The following is a 22099-nucleotide window of genomic DNA, read 5'->3' on the forward strand; positions in this document are numbered from 1 at the left end:
GCTAAAAGGTTATTTCGGATCTTATGGTATGGAAGCACTCAACTTTATCCAGCAAAAATCATATAGGCGCCTTTTGGCTATGCTCTCTGTTGAGCATGGTATATATTGGCGCAAGTTGATGTGGTGGCTACCACTGTGCACGGTCGTCCACACTTAGCTGGAACACGCGAGCGTGTGGCCACGTTCTTCGTAGGGCCAGTGCGTCCGACATGGCCACGCAGTGGAACAAAATTACACAGGCGTAAAGGGACTTGTAACAAGCGCTTCTTGTCTGCCGCTTCGATTCGATTCGCGGCTGCGGCGGTCACAGTGGCGCTATGAACAGTGCGGCCAAGCGCTCGCATGTTCTAGCTAAGATTAGATGACCGTGTACACTGACACTTCCCACGTAACACATGCTTAGTGCAACTGCAATTGACCTGTTGTGAGCAAACATAGACGGCTTTTAGAAAACGCACCACTAGTGCAATACGCCTGAAAGCGATTGAAGCCCGCTAATGTCATAGGTTTGATTGCCTCTCCAGTGCACAACGAGCTACCAGACTAATTGATATTGCAACTGGAATGAGACGATATTACCGGTACTATATAACTACCTTACTGTGGCGATATGATTCCGGGTTGGATGTCTTGACTGATGTAGAATTTTCATAGTGGTATTAGGACCTGCAATTAGCTGTCCTTTTCAACTCCCAGGTGAATATTGACGCTAAAGGTAATTTTCTCGCTATAGCCGCACACGACTGAAGTCAGCGCTCTAACCGACAGACGCAATTCCTCCGCAACAGAAAATAGGCTTAGAGCTTTTCTTGTTACCTAAACAAATAACCGTCAGATCAAATTATAAGCCCACAAATTTTGATGCCTCTGACTTTGTTCGACATTGTCAAATGTAAACAAAATTGATTTCGGTTACTGTTCCTACTAAAGAAAACCTGTTCTACTTTTGGCGGCTTCCTCTCAACATTCTCAACATGCTATGACGACAAATAGAAAGCAATACGGTGGGATAGTAGATCAGGCAGCCAAAAACAGGAAATATGCAGAACTGCTAATTCCACATGCATACACAGAAAAAAGACGGTACTGGAAAACGCCTGCACTGCCTGATTCGGCTTGTCCAAAAAAAGAAAAAAAAATACAAAACGCTTTTTTTAGCGAGCACTGATCAGGTGCGAGAGTGTTCCAAGACTCAAATGTCTTCTTTTCTTCTTTTTCCATACAGGCTGTCCCCCTCCTCCAGCCGCGCGCTCTTTGACAGCCCGTGACGGCGTCGGACACGATGCGACCTCGGTCGCTGGCGGAAGCGTCCATGCTCCCCCTCTGAAGACCTCCAACAAGGTGAGCCCTTCGGTTGTGACGAAGACAGCAGCGCCGCCGCTCTTGCACTCCGTCTTCTCCATTTTATGCTTTCTCTCGTCATCTTAGCGCGTGTGTTTTTATTTTCTTTATGTCGATTGTCGTGGAAAGTTTTCGTTACAGGTACAGGTTCCAGCTAGGCATATGCGGTAAATGAGCTCTATAGCCTTCCCCACTGCTAAACTGGGCAACCACTTGCGTTTATCTAGTGTTCATACGAAGGGCACGCATCTCAGCACAATTTCTTCAGTTACTAGCCGTGAATCAAAGTCTGGACCCGACCGGAGGCCTGTTTCTGGAGGTTAACTGACGGAAGCGTCCTTTGTGAGCTGGATTTCCCCATTATCCCTAGGGTAGGAGGTTTCCCTAGGTGTTGCAATGAGGGGGGGGGGGTCTAAATTTATAGGGAAGGGGGGGGGGGGGGGTTCTGAGGATAACGGGGAAGCAGTTATCATTTTGTGTAGTCATCATGCAAAAAAAAAAAAAAACGTTTCAAATTAAGCTTTGCCTCCATAACAGGGGCAAGGATATACCCGACTATGGGGGAAGGGGTAGAAAAATCAGTGGCTATAATGCCTTGCGAATTGTCTTTCCATACCCTAAGCCAGTGGTTCTCAGCCATGGTTTGGTCAGGGAACCCTGGTGGGCCAGTGGAATGCAAAAGCGGCCTAGCACGGGCCGAGAAGTGTGTCATATATGACGCTAATGACATTCACGACGAAACAATTGTGTCAAATAAAAACAGAGTTTTGCCCGAACCTGAAGTCAAATAGTAGCGCCTGATTTCCACCTTCGATGCCTGTAAAAATATGCAACCTGAATACGAAGGGCCCTACATGTGTTTCGCCAGAACTCCTGGATATGAAAGAAGGCTACAGTGTAAACGCATGCGGAATGCTGTGATAACTCTGTGTTATTCGGCGCTGTACTTGCGGGGAGCAGGGAAAGGTAGCAGGTCTATAGATGTTCAACGTCGTTACAGCAATCGGTATTATTCTGCAGGACAATGGCAATGGCCGCTTGACGTTCTTACGGTTTCAAACAATGTGAACTATTTTGTGGGCGTTAACACTTTCACTAGTGTTCACATATGGCGTTGTGTTCAAACATGGTGCGCTGGGTTCCACGCAGTGCACGGAACGGAACTGATAATACGTGTACCAAATAAACAATTCCATACGTTTAGGCTGTTACATATAGGCACAATGTTTCTGCTGCGCGCTGTATGTGAAAGGACTACCGTATACCAGGGCTTGCTGTTTTTATAATTGTGTTTTTTCCCCAATGGAACACAACGCACAACGTATAGCTCAAGCACTTTTCTTTTTGTTGTTGTTTTTTTCGCCCACTGACTGTTCTGTCAATGGAAAAAGAAATGAAAGCAAACGCGGAAGCATTTTAACCTGCCAGCTTCCTTGACACTGCGTGTCCAATGGAAAGAACGCGTCACTACGGTACCCTGAGGGGCAGAAACACGCGTGAAATAGAAAGCTTAACCTCTGGGGTCCTCGATAGAGTTAGGGGCAAGCGCCTGCGATATCCGCATTTTTTTTCCTCCCTGGTTTCAAAGGGGGCCGAATGGATACAGGTGAGAGACCAGTCACTCTCAATAGGGCGGCGTGTGTAACAAAAGAGGTGACCGCCATGTTTTTTCTTCGGACGCCGAGAGGTCGCTGCGGGTTGTAAGAGATTCAATCTGTCATTGCTATTTTTAAAGAATCTGCCATATGCCCTGCACCTTCCTTCCTTCTTTCTTTCTTTCTTTCTTTCTTTCTTTCTTTCTTTCTTTCTTTCTTTCTTTCTTTCTTTCTTTCTTTCTTTCTTTCTTTCTTTCTTTCTTTCTTTCTTTCTTTCTTTCTTTCTTTCTTTTTTTTTCTTTCTTTCTTTCTTTCTTTCTTTCTTTCTTTCTTTCTTTCTTTCTTTCTTTCTTTCTTTCTTGTGAGTGAGCGACGTCTAGCTCGCCCAGCGCATCTGCATGCCTATGCGTTGTTATGCTAAGGATTCAAGGCAAATGGACGGAACAAGCAAAGAAGGCACGAGCGAAGGCGTTCTCAGCTTAGCATTTCTTCTTCGTCGTTGCTCTTCTCTGCCGCTTCGTTATCCCAGCTGGGGCCTGAGTACATCATTACTATACTTACACGGGCTCCCGTAATCGCGCATGGGCTCTAATTTCGCTTACTGTCACTTTAGCCTGACAGATGGCGCTTGTTGTCGCGCCGTCACTGATTGCACTGTTTTCGCTTGAACAAAAACGTAGGAAGCTGCGGAGTGGTACCTCGTTCAGTGGCACGCAAAGTGTCGCTCCATTGCCAGTTTTGTTCTGGGGGTACATAACAGTCTCTTGTGGCCTCCAAGGCAGGCCGAGTGATTTGTCACGCGGAAACGAGAGCTCCGAAGAACTGCGCTCCGTGACACAATCACAGAGACTCGAATGACGTGTTCCTCTTGCGTTGAAGTGCATGCTGATGACCCTGTCGCGTTCTTATAGTTTGGGTCCAGTCCTCTCTATAAAGCTACAGGATGACCGCTCGCATCTCACGCAGACATCCGCACGGAACAAATGCGCGTTCCGTGAAAGTCGTTAGAATTTGATGGCCACCTTCTCCGCACAGTAAAAGCCGTTATTATGTTCTCGTCGTGAGCTCTGCGCAAAGCGAATGTCTCAAACCACACGTAACTATATGGTGCAGCCTGTGTTTGGTTTCATACGCGGTACAAATAACAACCGCCGGACGGGCACCTTCCGTGCATGATGACCCCGCCCTCCGTGAAGAGATTTTCTGCTCGATGACCATGCTGTATATAAACTCTCAAATGCGCGCTTTTATGCGCTGGTTCATTATTTCTGGGTTTTTACCCACCGTAATTGACCCGAATTAAATTTACCCACCGCCGAAGAATTGACGCGTTTGAAGTGTGGTGCTGGCGAAGACTCTTGAGAGTTCCTTGGACGCGGCCAGAAGATCAAATCAGTCGATATTGTCGACCATAAACCCTGACTGCTCATTGGAGGGTCAAATTCTAAAGTTAAAGCTCAGCTACTTTGGTCATCTGATGAGAAGAGAGGAACCGCTGGAGAAAGATTTGATGTTGTGAAAGGTTGAGGGTCACCGGAGAAGGGGTAGGCAGCGAACGCGATGGTTAGATGGCATCCTCGAGGCGCTGCAGATGAAGTTATGTGATGTTAGGAAGATAGTGAGAGACCGGAAAGCGTGGCGTGATATGGTCCACAGGGTCACGAAGAGTCGGACACGACTGAAGGACTGAACTGAACTGAATATAATAAAGCTGGCCTCACATTGTTCTCATGTTGCAAAGGTATAGACATCACCAAGGAGTTCAGTGTAACCCAAGTTTGTGAAAAGCTCCAAAAAATACGTTTTAGTAGTGACGAAACCAATGCCACCTCTCTCCAGTAACTTGGCGTTCTAACATATACAGTCGCATACACAAGCAATGCCATCCATGTACCGCCACAAGCTTTTCGGTTATAATGAGCTAGATTAATATAGACTGCCTTCATTAAACAGGGTGGATACAGTCAGGTGAAAAGTGTACCTTGAGGCGGCGTGTAGTTAGATGGGGGAACATATCAGTAAGTTTCCTGGGGAAGGATGGGTACGTACGACAGGCTCTGGAGAGCATTAATTGGAGATTCGTTAGGAGAAGCCTTTTCTGTTGCTGCCGGTGATGATGATGATACTAGCACGGCGACATACTGTTAAATACTGCGCAATCGACATTTTTTCTTTTATTTCTGGCATGCCCAAACTGCCACCCTCTTAAGCGCACGAAAAAAAAATGGCTGCGGTTTAGCTTGTGGTAAAACCTGGAGTTACGCGAGAGCAAATCCGCGTGGCTACGCCTAGGTTCGGCTTGAAAGCAACGACATGGCTTTTGCACATAGTAGTTTACTCTATGGTTTCAACTTTATTTATGCCAAAAGGGAATCATTTCACGTATGAGCATCCCTTGCCTCTCGTCGTTGACCATTCTCATTCGGGTGTAGAAGACTTCTAGTGGTATGACATCGTCTATACGACGACCTGCAGGGCACACTGCCGTCACAACGTTCGAACGAACCTTTTCTCCTAGCAACTCGCTGTTGTTCGCCTCTACCAACTACTATATCTTCTTCTTCTTCTTCTTCTTCTTCTTCTTCTTCTTCTTCTTCTTCTTCTTCTTCTTCTTCTTCTTCTTCTTCTTCTTCTTCTTCTTCTTCTTCTCTTTTTTCGGTCTTCGCACAGGCACGTCGAAATGGCGAGATTGTGGCCAATGTAGCTCTGGATAAAAAACAAAACAAAAAAGAAATCAACCATGTTACAATATTTTGACTGCAAGTTTCGGGCGACAGCCTCAAGAAATTCACCTGTGGCAGCGATGCGTAGATAACCACGACGCCGAAACGGCATGTCCGTTTAAGCGACTGCCCACTTTCAGGAACTCTCATAACGGTATATAACTTAACGTAAACCAACGTAGCGAGTCGAGTGACGTCGCTATCCCGCGTAACGACTGTTCCAACTGTAAATGCATCGTTCGCATTATCTCGCCGCTTCGTGCAGCTTGGCTTCGCCGACGAGAAGAAGAAGAGAGCGTATACATACGCAGCGCATCTCTAGGCCGTGCTTTCTCACTGAAGGGGTCGCACGCCACTTACACACCGCGGCCGACGCTGCAGAGCTGACGCGATGGGAAGCGTAACGCCAGCCCTCTTCGCGGAGTCAGCGGGGCCTGACGACGATGAACTTCTCGCGTGTGGAGGGGGCCGAAGATGTATCCAGGTCTTCGCGGAGCCGCTCTGGCGGTGAGGTCGGCGGCACGAAAAACTATTAACAAGGACGACCGGCTTCCGCGCGATGTCGGAATACAACGTAGTCCGCACGGCAGCGGGACGGCACCACGCAACCGCTTGAGGAAGCGCCGCTTCGCTGTGTTGCCCGTGCCCGTACGAGAGGCAAAGCTTAGCGCTGCTTACAAGTTCAGCGCCGGATTAGTGGTGCTCAGATGTATCTTAGCCTTAGAGAGTATCACCAGCAACAAATGAAATGAAAACAAAAGGATGGAATTAACCGCCAGCACTGAAACGCAAATATAGCTCTTGAAGAAGAAAATACGAGACGCGGTTGATTAACACATCTGAAGGAGAGTCTTTGCGCCTTCCGAATGAAAATAATCTGCGCTGATGTTGCGCTTTCCCTAGATAAGGTTTTCAGACTGAATTTTTACTCGCGGTGTTCGTGTTTCGTTTATTACTGAAATTCATAACAGTGGCGATTCGTGCTGTGCGCGAATGAGTATGCAGATGCATGGTTATACGCAACCGTGACGTCACTGACGATGATTGAGGAGCTTCACGACTTTGTCGCTTTTCCGTCTCGCTACTTTTGAGGTTTTTAGTCGATGAGGCCTTTTGTGAAGATAGATGGGTTGTTGGTGGGCGGAACTTGTTGAGTGTAGAGCCAAGTGTGTCCGGTACTGTACGCGAAGGGTGAATGTTGGAAGGGGCTGGAGAGTATAGACGTGGATAGGGGTGGAGGTGACTGGTGTGTGCAGGGTGGGTGCTTCGCTTTCTGAAGCTATATAGACAAACGTCGCTATATTCGCGTAGTGACGCTAGTAGGCCTGCTTACGCAGTAAATATATCACTCATATACAGAGTGTAAATTAGCTATTATTCACCTCATCGCCGTGTGCTGTGCGATGTTAGTGCACGTTAAAGAACCCCAGGTGGTCGAAATTTCCGGAGTCTTCCACTACGGCGTCTCTCATAGCCTGAGTCGCTTTGGGACATTAAATCCCACAAACCAAACCTCATCGAGGCCGCCCTGCATACACCACACACTCGACTGTCTTCAATCTCGGAACACCGTAATCTCGTTCTTCGATTTTTCGAGGTTCACAGTCGAACGAACAGCGCAACGGGTCAGCCGCAGCCCACAGCAGGTATTTCGCTGTCGTCGATCTGAAGTAGCAGCCAAAGCCGCCTGCTAGCACCAGCCCTTACAAGTTGCGTGCGTGTCCCGCTTCAAGAACGAGTGCGATCATTTCTGTGCTTACACTGAGAGAAGGGGAACTAAGCATTTAGACCGTCTAAGACTCCATGCAGTGCAATGTTGCCGAAAATATTCTCCGAACGCCTATACTGGCACTATACCTCTGGCTCCCCGGCTGTTTATGTGTGTGTGCTGGGAAGGATGGATGGAATGAACCTTATCAGATAAAAAAAAAAATAAGTCTTGCTGGGTGGTCCCCTACTAGTCCAGAAGACTAAGGGCTTGAGCCTGATCCACCAGCCATTTCTGGCCGGCGGGTTGAGCAGTCCGCAAAGCAGCTTCCTAGGAAGAATAAGTAGAATGGGGGATGGGGGGTACTACCATGGGGGGAAGGTCATTCCCACAGGTAGTGGAAAAGTGAAGATTTAGGCACGCCACAGGTGTCACAGTGAGGGGGCAGGCCAGGGTGAAAGCATGAGCGACGGTAGAGGGAAATGAAGCAACCCGTCTGCAATTGTCGCCATGTGGCACTGGATAAGGGCGACAATGTGCTGCGGGGTGGTGACAATGTCATGTGGCTGTGTTTGTGGAACGTGGTGATCATCCGGGGCCCGGGAAGAGAGTCCTCGGGCCAGCGCATGAACACGCTCATACCGGGGATCGAGGCATGTCCAGGAATCCAAGTCAAATTAACCGTTCGGTCTAGAGAGGTGGCTGTGGCAAGAATATGATGGGTGGCTGGTGTCGCCACGCTTTTCAGGTAGTGGTGGTATGCAGCCTGAGAATCGGTGCAAATTTCGGTTATGTCTTTGTCAATGGTGGAGTGGGCCAGCGCAAGTGCGATGGCCGCTCCTTTCGCCTCTGCAGGCGAATTAGTTCGAATAGTGGCGGCGGCCCCCACTGTGGCATCTTCGTAGGCTGCGACTGACGTGAAAAATTATAGTTTAGAACTCTTTGCCGCGTCGGCATAAATGATATCTGTACGGTACTCTATCTTTTGGTTTAACAGCTGACTCGAACCTTCTGCCTACCCTGATAAAGGCTAGTACCCATATTGCGTGGTAGGGGCTTCTGGTATATGTGATCCTGCGGGCGCGGAGAGATCATGAAAGGTGTAGACTTGCTGCAGTGGAGGTGGGTGGATTGAGACGAAGTTGTCGCAGTAGACGTTGTCCTGTTTCCGCGCGACTCAGGCGGACTAATTAGTTGATGCGTTGAGCCTCTCCTAATTCGTTCACGATATTGTGAGTAGCAGTGACCAGCAGACGTTCTGTGCTGACCATCCGTGGAAGACGTAGGGCGGAGGTGATAGCCGTGCGTATTAGGATGTCCGCCTGCTCTGTTTGGCTCTGAGTGAATATGGTATGGGAGGTGGTATGTGATTCGGCTAACGATTAATCTATTGGTCATATTGAGGGTCTCGCGTTCAGACAGTCCATGGTTGCGCGCTGTCCCGAGCCTGATTAGTCCAGCAACCTGTTTGGTATACCTATTGCCATATGTGCGTGCCCCAGCCCGTGGTGGCTAATGTCGTCAGGATATGGTCATGGCTTATCGTATCGAATACCTCGTGATTGTCTAGGTCCAGTATGGTGCGCATAGAGGCTGTACGGCGCTTAATGTGAAAGAGAGACTCTTTAAGGCGAGAACTAAGTCTTGCGCCGAGAGGTTTGGGCGGAAGCCAAATTGAACATTGGAGAGAAAGCCTGCTGTTTCTAGGAACGGTCGCAGGCGATTGAGAATAACTTGCTCGATAGCTTGCCGATACAGCTCGTTAAGGAAATGGGGCGCAGGTTTTGAAGGGGGCTTTGCCCGGTTTAAGAGAGTATTGCCCTGCAATACTCTCATTGTGACTCGCTAGGCGGCGCTGGTTGCTAAGCGATCGCGGCGGCTCCTAGCGGATGCCAGTTGCTTGAAGCACACAAGATTGACGAGGACTGTACACGTGAGAGTCAACGGGTTGAGTATCAGTATAGCCATTTCCAAGGGAAGGAAAGCGTAGCAGGGAGCGGCAGAAAGTTAGGTGGGCGAATGAGGTTAAAAAATTCGCAGGGGTCAAGTGGATGCAGCTAGCACAGGACCGGGTTAATTGGAGGAATATGGGAGAGGCCTTCGCCCTGCAGTGGTTATAGTCAGGCTGATGATAATGATGACGATTTCAGTCCTAAGCTAGTATAGAGCTCTTCACGCCCAAAGTGCTCTGCTTCAGGTCGGTCAACATACGTGAGCATAGCTGGCTCCTTGGTTCCTGTACCTTTGACGGCCGCTTTCTATCAGATCGAAATCACTGCACGCCAACTGGTCCGACTACACAGTGCACACCGCGCCAAACCAACACGCTTTTTGACAGAATGACGTCACTCATTAGACCAATTACAGCGGTCGTCGTATTCGCAGCGCGTAACGTATACTTAGCCCAAACGCGCCGCTGGCCGAAAGCACGGCGCCTCGCTCGTGTGAGGTCATCGTCACGGCAAAACGCGGACGACAAGCCGCGCGTCTTTAGTCTTGCCTCCCCGACTTCACGATCCGCCGTCTCCGCCTTTCAGTCGCTTGAACGTCGACGCGTATGTTTTGAGAAAACAAACAGACTTGCGCGAGAAAATGGAAGGGCTTCTTGGCGTGCGACCGCCCCAGGTAGTGCTTCCTGAATTCGTCTCATCATTTTCTCTCCTCACTTCCTTTTCAGTTGTTTTTTTAGAGACAGAAAGGCGGCGTGCTTCAACTTCATGCACAGCAATCAAAACCTCGTCAGCCTTCACGCTACAGTGAAAGCACCGCCTGTGTAAGAAAACAGAGAGGGATCGAGAAAGAGGAAGGAATAAGACGTCTTCCCCTTTGTTGTTCTTACGCCTCCTATACTTCCATCTCCATTAGTTGAAGACCACCGCGTCGCTGGCTTCTGGCAGGTACAGAGAGCTGCGCACCTTCGCGCGCTTGTGTGCCTATCAAGAGCAATTCGAGTGGCTTCCGCTCACCTCCGTATCACATTTGCCGCCTATCTTGGAGGCAAAGCAAAGCAACAGGAAACGCTTGACTTTCACCTTTGCTCAAATGCTACAAGCCACGTCCGTGAAGCGAAGGCAGTTTTCTTCTTCGCTGCTGTAAGCGTGTGCGACTTTCTACTTCCACCAGGTTAGTCTCAAGGACACAGCGGAAACCACGGCCTGAAGAAGTGCTGCCTGAAACCACAGACCCTTTGTAGTCTGACCAGATGGTAGTAAGAATGATGTTCTTCCTAGATTTACCCATCAAGTTCAGTGGAGGCAATGTGCGTTGGACATTCACCCCTCGTTTGTAAAAACAACTCCCTTATAGTTCGGCACGTTCTAAAGTAATAAAAACAAGCATTATGGCTGACCTGTGCTTGTAGTTGGAGCTTGAGAATTCACGCGTTCGTAAAACCTAGACCATGATAACCTTTTAGCAAGAAAAAATAGCGTCACGCACAGCTGGCCTGCATTATACGTTTTCCTATATATATCAGCGTGGCTCTCGTTCTGAAGCTTTGTGTCAAGAATGCGAGCAGCTCGCCCAGAAAGCTCGTTTTATTGTCGGGCGGTTTGTGGGGTTTACCCCAAAGGCACACATTGGCTGCAAAGGACGATGTTGTGAAGCTCTCCGTGTAAATTTAGACCTGCTGATGGTTCTTTACCGCGCACTGTCATCGCACAGCATATCACATTACGACACGCCGCCATGAAAACGCTGCCACAGGGACCGTACGGCACTCTATACGGTGAGTTGACCTCAGTGAATGCCATTATAGCACTGATCCACCGCGAGAAATGAACATCTTACGCCGGTTCATAATCCGACGAAGGAGTAAACAACGATGGTGAAAGTAAAGCTAGTGCAAAACGGCTGGGTCACACGATTCCGCTTGCAACGATGGGACAGGCAGTGCGTTTCTGTACTAGCCATCAACAGGTTCAGGGTGTTTGTTTCCGCCCTGACTTCGCTCGTTCCTTAAGGGTTGCAGGGCTAGTGGTTGGCGCACAGCTGTAGTCCTAAAGACGTCCTGACGCCTAAAAATGAAGCGGGTATTCAGCAATGTGCTTTTTGCTGTAGTAGCCATGGCATTACTTATTCAGAGTTCCTTCCAATTGTGCAAGTATGAATCGTTGACTGCACGCATGCACCATAGATGCTATAACTTTATGGAGGTAAGGAAGACAGCCGCTTCTTGCATTTCCTATAAGAACGTCATTAGAATCGCCGAGAAGCGACAAAGGGCCGCATTTGTTGGCTATGCCCACAATCTCTAAGTTGACTTTCTTTTTTTTTGTGGATCCGCCTCTTTTCAGCGCTGTAGCTTTCGCAAGGGCAACAACTTGCCGGACTAGGCGCCTGAAGCGTGCCCTCGGCGACAGCAAAGCGAAATGAGGAGACGTCAAGGATTTCCGAGAGTGGAAAGACGCGGAAGAAAAGGCGGAAGAGAAAAGAAAATTCGATCATACCAGGTTTAATGTCCAAGACATCTTTTTATAACCGCTGCTCTGCCTCTGATTACACGGGAATGTAGAAAAAGGGACGAGCGCTCATTTATCAGCCCCCCCTTTGTACTTTAGATCTAAAACAGTATCTCGATACTAGACGTCTAAAAAAAGCTAAAACAACTAAGGCTATGAAAAAACTGTGACAACGTGTCCTCTAAAAAGGACTAATACGTGCGTCCATGTACCTATTGCCGGAGGGGAGTGATGGCTGGCTGCGACGCCTAGCGGGTCACCGCGTCGCGCCGGACCCGACTGACCGACCGACCGACCTTCTACACTACTTCGCCGCCTTCCGACAGCTAGGCGGAAGAAGAGTTTCGCGGTGGGTCCCTTGAACGGACTCTGCTCTACATTAGGCCACGATACCGCAACACCCATCCCCCTCCTCACATGTGTACTTCCTCGTGGACACCGCCGACTATCTGTGCGCCCCTCACCCGTACACGTACTCAACAACACGACTTCCCTGCCGCTGCTGCTTCTTCTTGTTGTTAGGCCTAGCCACGAGCTTAGCCCGAGGCGCGTGCTCTGGAAGACATCTGTGTACTACAGTGACGCTGCGAAGCGCTCACGCCTGTGCTTGGTCCAGCTCCTACCCTTCTCTTTCTCTTCCCTCGCCTTCTACGCGAAGCCTTCGTCGCACGGCCATTACTGGTCCCTTCCTGGCTGGCGGGTTCTCTTGCACATTCATTACGATACCTGTCCCGAAGCCTCGGGCACCATCGGCTTGGGTAAGTCGGCGCTTGAAGGGGGAGGGGGTAAAAAAAAAGAGAGAGAGAGATCAAGAAGAAAAAAGGGTCACAGGAGTAGCGGACGCGCGTACCCACATAGGGGAGAAAACCTGGGCCAGGGGGCGCTGCGCCGCTCTGTGCGTCAGCGCCCTCCATGGAGACCACGTCAAAATCTACGCGCAGCCCGGCCGCGTCGTCTGCTCCCCGCCTCATAGAAAAGCATGCTGTCGTCTGCTCCGCGCTGCTTTCCAGCACGTGTTTGCGCGCGCGCGCTCGGTTGTTTCTCTCCTCCTCCGGCCGCATTGTGGCCGCCGTCGCGATCTAACAAAGGGGGCAAGAAAAAAAAACTGGAATGAAAAAGTGACGGCGCGCTTTTTCGCAAAACTCGTGAAAGTGTTTTTCTCTCTTCTCCCTTTCGTGTTGAAACGATGGTTGTCGGTTTTCTTTTTAGGTATCTCGCACCTCTGTTTGTAACTGGCGGTGCCGCAGCAGCCATCGCGGAACCAAGTCGGCCTCAAGAAACAGATATATGTCATTAATGCCATCACTCGGCGCTTATAAAGGGAAAACACATACGTCAATCGTTCTATCCTCATACGCGATCCTGCTTCGGGAGCTCAAAACTGCGCATTCGCTAGGGATAACTGAAATAGGGATTGCACAGCGTAGCTGTGGAATTAAGAAGACAAAGGTTTACTTGGAGAGATGTCCCCGCCTGCATGAAAAGTCGTCAGGCATTTGCTCGTTCTTCGTCTCGCGGAGAGAGGAAACTGCCGAAAAATTGGCATGCCTCGGCTTCTCGTCAGTGATCCAGGTCGTTAAGAAACCTCTCATCGTTAAAGGTAGATAAGTCATTGATTTCGGATGGCAGCGCCACAGCAGCGAACTCCCCCTGACCGCTGTCAGCAGGAGCCAAAGGGTATACAAGGCGGCATGCTTTGTGCCTTTGTAGGGAACGCGTCCTAAACGCGCCGAAAACAGGCACCACGGCGCCGGCAGCATCGCCTAAAACGCCTGTCCCCAAAGAGTTTAATAGGCTCCTTTCAAGTGAGCAGTCACAAATGGAAAGGAAGCTCCCCAACCAGCGCCCGGAGCACTCGTCGCTGTGTACACGCGTATCAATTCTCAACGAGAAGGCTGGACCCTTCATTCTCTGAGCAACATGGAAGTGACATCAAGAGGTGCCGCCTCAAGTCCTTCAAAATACCTGCCGCTTGCCTCTGCCTTCGAGTACCGAATTCGCGTTCATGTTGTTGTTGTTTTTTTGTCTGAGCCTGCCAAGAAGCGCTCTTTGAAAACAATGTCCGCGGCGATCAATTAGTCATAATTTCTCACTTTCGAAAGCACCGATAAAAAGCGTGCCTCCAGCCAGCCTCTATGTCAGCCGGGGCACAGAAAAAAGCAAAAATAAGAAACACCACTGGCAAAGAGCGCCGGCTTTGCGCGCACAGACGCACGACCATCCCCCCTCGTCCTCACTCTCTTTCTCCCGCTCCGAGTGCACGTGCGGCTGCCTGTAGCACGCGCTCCCGGGCGAGCGGGCTGCGCAGACTCCGCAGACAGCCGCGCGCTGCGCGGGCGCGGATGCGCGTAGGTTTTGTAGTTCCTCTCCGCTCCGCTGGAAACCGAGCGCTGGCGTCGCGGAGCAAACTCCAGCTTTGGTTCCCTATACAAACGACCCGCGCTCGCCTTAGTTTTACTTCTTTTTCCCCTTCCACAGAAGGAATCACGCCGCCTCTCTCGGCCCTAGAAGGAATCTTGCTCCACGCCGGCGGAAGCGAACTCTGTTGCTGGCCAGGGAAAAGCAAGTCGACAAGAAGGACCAGGTAACGCGATACGCGGGGCAGAAGAAGAAAAAAGTGTATCAGCGACAAAAATATAGTCCGAATACCATCGTCGTGTACTATATACTCCGCTCATACATAAAGTTGCACCTAGGATTCTTCCCCTCTTTCACCTGGGCCGTCTTTTATTATTCTTTTTTTTTTTTTTTTTTTTTCAGTGTACTATGTGGACTTCCTCCGTCGCTCCATCATGACGTGCCTGTGCAATGCTATAGCAATGCTGCTCGTGGAGAAGCCCCCCTCCCCCCCCCCCTCGCCCCCCCCCCCTTCTTCCTTAACACAAACTTCATCCTGACTTCCTCAAGTGAGACGTACAGCTTGTCCTTCTGGGGCTGTCGCAGCCAGTCTACCCACCGGCAAGTTGAGACGTATTTGGTGCCCGCCACTTCCAGGCAGCGCAGACTGATGCACCTCGTTTGCTGGCCTTGCTCATAGGATGTTCTAGTCATATCTCCAGTCGGAGACGTCTACGACCCCGCGGCAACTCGAACGTGTGGTGACCGGATCTACTTGTTACTTTTCTCCCGTGTTTACGCGTCATTCCCCTCCTTTTTTTTTCTTTTTTTTTTTTTTTTTTCGTGCTATCTTCTCCGGCCTTTCCAGTTCCTTCGGCGGTCGTGAGCGCCCTGAACCGTAACCAGTGCCCAGACGAGGGCGTTCCTTCTTCCCCGTTGAGTGAGACATCTATACGGTGGCGCTGTTTCCTGTCGTATTCTACCAGCTCAAGGGGCGAACGTGAGCACCTAGTTTTCGTTCGGTATTCAATAACTAGATTATATTTCGGCTTACAAGACAGCTCACAAGAAGACTACCATTTTGGCGTCAATATATCAAGAGCCGTAAGTAAAGTTCCCGAACTCTCTTCTAATCTTGGAGGCAAAGAAGGGGTGGAACTAGGTACCCCCCCCCCCCCCCCCCCCACACACACACACACACACCGGGCACCTCCTGAATGAACCAATTGTCTGACGAATCTATAGCAGAGGGGCACTGTTGGTGCGTTCGCGAAATAGAGCCCTCTTCGGCAGGAGCATTTTCCTCGTGATTTTGGCACGCCTGGACAGTACATGGCGGCAGACCAATGCGGGATTTTCTAGTCAGGATACGACGCTTTTTACGTCAGGGAATCTCCTATAGACAAGCGTCAGCCCGTGACGTCAGCGGAGATGCGGTGGCGCTGGCGACAGCAGTGACTTTCGTGGTGTAGGCAAAAGTGCGGGCCGTCTGCATTGGATGCGCGACGATTGCTGTGTTTGGGGCATAATTCCCAATATTTCTACGAGCTGTGGTGCGGTTGATTGCGCCACGAGGCACAAAAAGCAAAATGGCACTTGTTTTAACATGTTTCTTGCGGTAGAATAAAGATGAGAGCGAAGGGCAGCGGCATTGAGCGCGACAAGTAGACTCTTCGGTGACGGATTGCCTTCGCGGCTAACATATATATGCGTTGCAGTTCTTCACCGAAACTAGATCAGTTCGTTTGCAACCCTTAATTATCATGACTGCTTTTCGGCGGTACGACGAATAGCGCAAGAACAAACGCCTGCAGCTCGTGCCCATTTTGATATATTACTATTAAGTTGTAAGAAGTTCAGACGCGATATATTCCGTGTGCGTATGATCCCGCAGGGAAGCTGCGCTGTGAGTTCTATTCACTTGCAGTGCTGCCCGTGCATATGTTCACACAAAAAGGACAAAAACGCTGCTGTGAAGGTAATTGCAATTACTTTGAGCGCGGTCACTCCAGTGCGATATTGCTGGCTATAACAGGCCCGGACCTGTAAAGTATAGCTTTTCTCTGTTTGTACTTTCACGAGTTTCAACGAGTCTCTTCATCACCGGTTCTATAGTAAACATTGTTATGATCCGGGCAGTTCCGCATTATTATTTCTCATTTCTAAATTTTATTTTTGGAGGTCATTATAAGATCCTGACGAACGAATTAAATATCCACGTACAATCTAGCTCTGATCGAGCAAGTATATATATGGTACATGGAGTTCAATGTCCCAAAGAGGAATCGACTATGAGGGGTGCAAAATGAGCAGAATAAGATGATGCGCATTTGAAAAAACAATTTCCAAGTATAATTAAAAAAGCTCAGCAGATCACGCACATTTCGCTGCAAGCGATCGTGGAGAACGTTTCATCTGCACTCATGCGTCTCTCATAGATCATAGAGAACAAAATGAGAGCTTTCGTACTGGCCGTCATGTACATATTAATCTGTGAATGACCTTGCTACATCTGTAAGATGAGATAGACGTCAACGTCTTTTTTATCGGGCAGGCGAAAACAAGTTGGCAGTGTACTTTGCCAACATGTTAAAAAGATCTAAAAGATTGAGTTCTTCTTATTAGATACGAAATTCTATGACTTAAGTTGCCGGTAAAGTGAGCTAGAAATGTGATTGCCGATAATATTGTTCTTTAGAGTGAGTGCTTGAAGCAACAGAAAGGCAGCTCAATAGATTCGTCATATGAAAAGCGCACTTCCTGTCATTCATATTGTCGTCCTCCTTGCATGCGCTAGGAATAGGCCTGGGAGATGAACAGGGTTGACTATTAGTCTTTCTTATACATTGCGCTTTCTCGTTTTTATTTAACTTAATCACTCACGGCCGTCGCCTACGTACCGCAGCCGCGCGCTGTTGAGGCCACGGAGAAGGATTCCAATGCAGCGCTCTTCGCCAAGTAATTCTAGCTGTAATCGGCTGATAATGTGCGGAAATACTCTACAGGCATAAACCAAGCTATTTTTACGCATAAGCGAAGCTTACATCTCATTATATTCGCACGCACGGACTGGTTTCGAAGGCAGCGTCGCTTTGCGCAGTGTAGGCACGCTGCGCTTTTGCTTACACCCCATGTCGCCGCCGATCGCAGCGCCACCTTTGTTTACAAACATGACGCTTGTCTATACAAATCCGTCGCCGTAAAACGAAACTATAGGGAACCTCGCTATATCCTTTGTAAGCGTCGTGAAAGCGGTTGCTGTCTATATCAAGGAAATGTCGTTAGTTCAGTGTGCTCCTTGGGTTGCTTTACCCGTACAATCAGCCGGTCGCGATCGTGATGTTTATGTTATTGTGAGGGTCTTGCTCGGGCTGTATGTTCTAGCATTCCTGGTCAATCTGAATAGTCTTGTTGTTCGTTTCACGTGACGACGTTAAAGCTCCCATTCAGCGAAAAGTCTGGCAGGTGATAGGTGGCAGGTCACATGGCCGGACCTTGATTGGCCAGCGGGTTGTGTGACGTCATGAGATCATGTGACATGGTCGCGTTAGCAGGAGTTTCCAACTCAGGTAGCTCTTGTGAGATGGGAGTCTAACCTAAAACACTCTACTCCGTGAGTCACACAGGCTCGTTCGTATACGGCTTAGTTAAAGCGGGAAGTAATTAATATTTATATCCGGTGGTCTTGCACATAGTATGGTAGTTCACGACTGCATGCTAATTAGTACACGTGAGACTATAGAGGAACAAATTATGGGATCAAATTTTGTTCCTTTTTTTTTTTTTTTTTTTTTTTTTCACGTGCAATAGGGGTGTCGAACCCAGTGAGAACTGACGGGAACATTCTCTGTGATATCAGGCACATGTTGATGCTCTACTCGCATACCTACGGGACTTTATCCATCGTCCTGAAGAAAAAAAAAAAACTTTCTTCTGGTAAAGCGCTCTACTTCTGGAGCAGCCTGTAAAAGTTCTTGCAGTAGTCTGGGTATATCAGGCACCGTGCGTCCACTCCGCAGAGTCGTGACGTTGTGGAATTATAAAGTTTGGTCATCGTCCCGTCGTTAAGGTTAACTCTGCAGACTGATTTGGGCTACACGGCATTTAGATGTTTGTCAGGTATATAGACCGCATTCTCGCCTCTGCCGTGTCTGTCTCGTTTCGAAAGTGCAAGAACGCCTCATGTCCTCGTTCCAGCGAGCCTGTAATCACTGAACACCGTTCGAGCCTGAATTTATATACCCCTGTCCGGTCAGTTTGTTAATTGTAGATCGTTTGACCCAGCCATAAGAAACGAAATATTGCCGTTCAATAATGTAAACGCCATTCGATTATAAGCCCCTCCCAATTCTTGAAGAGGCGAAAAAAAAAAAAAGATATGAATGAGAACAAAGGAGGCGTGCCGAGGATACCTTACGCGTGTTGCCATGCGTCCCCGCAACATGCAGTGCGACGGCATGATTACACGTTTCTCGGCGAAGGGGCGGGTACGCGCCATTTTGGCTTATTGGTTCTTCCCGGTTAGTCCGACCCTGAACTTCCGAGCCGGAGCGGTTAGGCATGTCTGTCCGGAATCGGAGCGGAAGGGTGCAGGCAAAGATAAGGTTGACCTGAATTCGAAAGACGCAAATATGAACGGAAGCGTGGTGGACGCTAACGATGAACGTGAACGCTGTTTGGCGAGCTTTAATCGTCGAGGCGGCCGAAGTGTCCGCAGCCCAGAAAAGGAGTTTCCTGTGTTGAAGACCTGCATTGCGCTAAGCACTGCGCCCGTCTGCAACGTCTCTGCGGGCTCATGTCACTCTTTCATCCTTTGGCAGCCTTCCGCTGAGCTGTTCTGTACATGTGTTAGGATGTGCAAATATGCTCCATCCGTTGAGATGTTTCGGTTTGGTTTGGTTTGGTGTGGTTTGTGGTGTTTAACGTCCCAAAGCGACTCGGACTATGAGAGACGCCGTAGTGGAGGGCTCCGGAAATTTGGACCACCTGGGGTTCTTTAACGTGCACTGACATCGCACAGCACACGGGCGCCTTGTTTTTCTCCTCCATCGAAAAGCGGCCGCCGAGGCCATGATTCGATCCCGCATCCTTGGGAACAGTAGTCGAGCGCCGTAACCACTGCGCCACCCCGGCAGGGTTTCGTTAGTTCACAGGTTGCGTACATGCCAGAAGTCTCAGACTTTAGAGCTCTCATTAGATCCTAGCGTGCAGATAATAGTAATAGCAATTCTATGACTTTCGTGACAACAACAAAAAAAAAAAATGGAAGAAACTGTAGAATTCAAGCCGGACATCAGCACGTCGACTCGCTGAAAAAAAAAAAAAAGTATATAAGCGGGCAGAAAAGTAGTCTTGATGAAATATAAACAGAGAGGATTGATGGTCGAGCACGTCAAACACTCTCATTGGCTTTATTGTCGGTTGAGGCCGATAGAGGAAGGCCTCGTCCTCATGGCTGTCCTATAATAGTAATGGTTACCAATGCTCGCTTTGTATAGTCATCGTTCTTGGATAGAGCTCAAGGATGTGAGTAAATCTCAGTGGGCTCGTTTCCGAATGCCACCTTCTGACTACAGCTGCACCCGTGTAATGCCACAACATGATACAATGCAAGAGATTCGGTTGTATTTTAGCAGGAGTGTTTTGAGTATCCTTCGTTGTGGATATTTTTCTCCGCCATCTTCCTACTTCTCCCTCTCTTCTGACCTTGAGGGAGTGAGTTTTAGGTGCTTCCGTATTGGAGAGAGAGAGAGAGAGAGAATGCCGCCCCGAGGCCAGTGTTTTTCGTGCGGTCATAAAGCCTGACGGCGGGAATTAACGAGGTGCCACGTATAGCGTGGTTTTTCCGGAAGAAAAGAAAAAGGTAGATAAGCAACAACAAATGCCCTCACCCGAAACCTGTCAGAATGAATCACCCTCCCGCTGCGCTTTTGAAAGCACGCTGGTTGTACAGTAGCAATGCAGATTGGGCGGCGGATAACGAAATAGTTAATAGGACGCGCCGTCATTACTACACCTGCGCTTGGTGCTAAATAATCTTTTTGAGCAGGACAGCTTCCGCGTTCCGAATCATTTAAACCACCGAACCAAAGCGTCAAGAATGTAGGCGAAGTTCTTGCTAGTAGATGTATTACTAATTGCTGTAGCGCTAAACACGAGCAGTAACATGTTTCTGTCGGCTAAACCGTTCGCTTATTCGGGATGAAATTTGGCACGCAGATAGCATATTCGTTCATTGTTTTTGTACCAGTTTGGATGATGAATAATTGCCTAATTCGATCAGAATCAATTCGAATCCGCTTCGTCTGCAGCATCGGCGACCCAAAAGAAGGTCGCCAATGATGCAAACGACGCGGATTTAGAATTACTTTTTATTTAATCAGGCATCCAAACTGGTATTAAAGACGAGAGACGGCTACATGCTGTCTGCGTGCTGAATTTCAGAGCGAATAAGCGAGCGATTTAACCGGCAGAAGCATATTGCGATACGCGTTTAGCGTTGCAACACTCGTTATATGTAACCTTCAACTATAGCATTAACGTCACGCATCGTGACCGTCTGTTCTAGAACTAGCACTAAAGAAACTACGAGAAGACGCGTTCTATGCGGTGTCTGTCTTTTTTCTCATGTTTTGAAACCCAGCTCTTCGGAGCATTTAACAACTACAGTGCGATATTTCAGCCCCCGGTAGCAAACATCGCGTAGCTCAGTGGAGGATATCTTTAACTTGCAATTTTGAGAAAACCAGAGCCCCGAGATATTCTTCACAAACAAGGCGGTTATTTCGCCCGAATCTACCTTTGTTGCATAATCTGACTAAAAATTAGCGCGACGCTTAAGATTCGCCTTAAGAGTAATAAATAATAAATAATAAATAATAAATAATAAATAATAATTGGTTTACAGGAAAGCAAATTAAGGCGCAGTATCTTTAATAACGCCTTTTCAGCCCGCGAAGGCTTCTACATTTTTTAAATAGTAGTAATAATAATTGCTTTGCAGGAAGGGAAAAGAGCAGTATCTGTCTCACTTGTTTTCTGTGGACTGATTTATTTATAGGAAGGGAAAGTCGCGGTAACTGTCTCACTTGTTTTCTGTGGACACCGCAACCGCGCCGTAAGGGAAGGGAGGAAGATGGGAGGGAAAGTGGAAAGAGAGAAAGAGGAGCCGTAGTGGAGGGCTCCGGAGTAATTTCGACCACCTGGGGATCTTTAACGTGCGCTGACATCGCACAGCACACGGACGCCTCTTCGTTTCGCCTCCATCGAAACGCAGCCGCCGAGGTCTGGTTCAAACCCGGGTGCTCCGGCACTGTAGTCGGGCATCTTAACCACTGCACCACCGCGGCGTGGAAACTTTTCATTTCACGAATACATTTTTTTTAAAGATGTTTTTTTTTTTTTTTTTTTGAAAGGAAGGCGCAGTATCACACTTTTCAGTGGACGCGTATACACTTGTATACACTTGTCAAAGGTGCACATGTCGTCGGTTCGGATCTCAATCGCAAACTAGCATCCAACCTGGCTAGCATGTGGATGCTAAATGGGAACCGAAATGGTATGACACCGCCGTGAACGCTGCACAGAGTACGGTTGCGTCGTCACAAAAATTGGTACCAAAATCACGTGTGTATTTTTGGACATCGTTGTCCTCAACCTGGGTTCGGGCGACGGCAGCAGATTTCTATCCGAACGGGCTGTATACGCTCATATGAACTATTTCCGACTGTGTGAAAGCCAATGGAATGCATCGAACATTCCAAATTGCAGCGGCTAATTTGAGTGTTCTGCGGCACTCAGCACATGGCGGCAGACGTGCAAACTTGAACCAGTTGTCCAGATTTCTTGGGCTTTATTTTGTGCTTTTGCGGCTCTTGTCGCAGTCTCGCCCGGGAGCATGATCTTCGTTAAACAAGTATTATCAACATCTGGACT

General features: G+C 48.7%; 1 protein-coding gene across 2 annotated transcripts in view; it reads left to right on the forward strand.

Moving 5' to 3' along the window:
• The window catches only part of LOC146182353 (uncharacterized), a 133754-nt gene that overhangs the window by 74597 nt on the left and 37058 nt on the right, over nucleotides 1-22099 (forward strand). For both annotated transcript variants that reach the window (XM_084577440.1, XM_084577441.1), the window contains exon 2: nucleotides 1226-1341. The gene's annotated coding sequence lies outside the window, so the exon portion shown is untranslated. The remainder of the gene's footprint in view (nucleotides 1-1225; nucleotides 1342-22099) is intronic.

This window comes from Amblyomma maculatum, chromosome 8, assembly GCF_055883805.1.
Source record: "Amblyomma maculatum isolate TAMU_Amacu chromosome 8, ASM5588380v1, whole genome shotgun sequence".
In the NCBI taxonomy this organism is placed as follows: Eukaryota; Metazoa; Arthropoda; class Arachnida; order Ixodida; family Ixodidae; genus Amblyomma; species Amblyomma maculatum.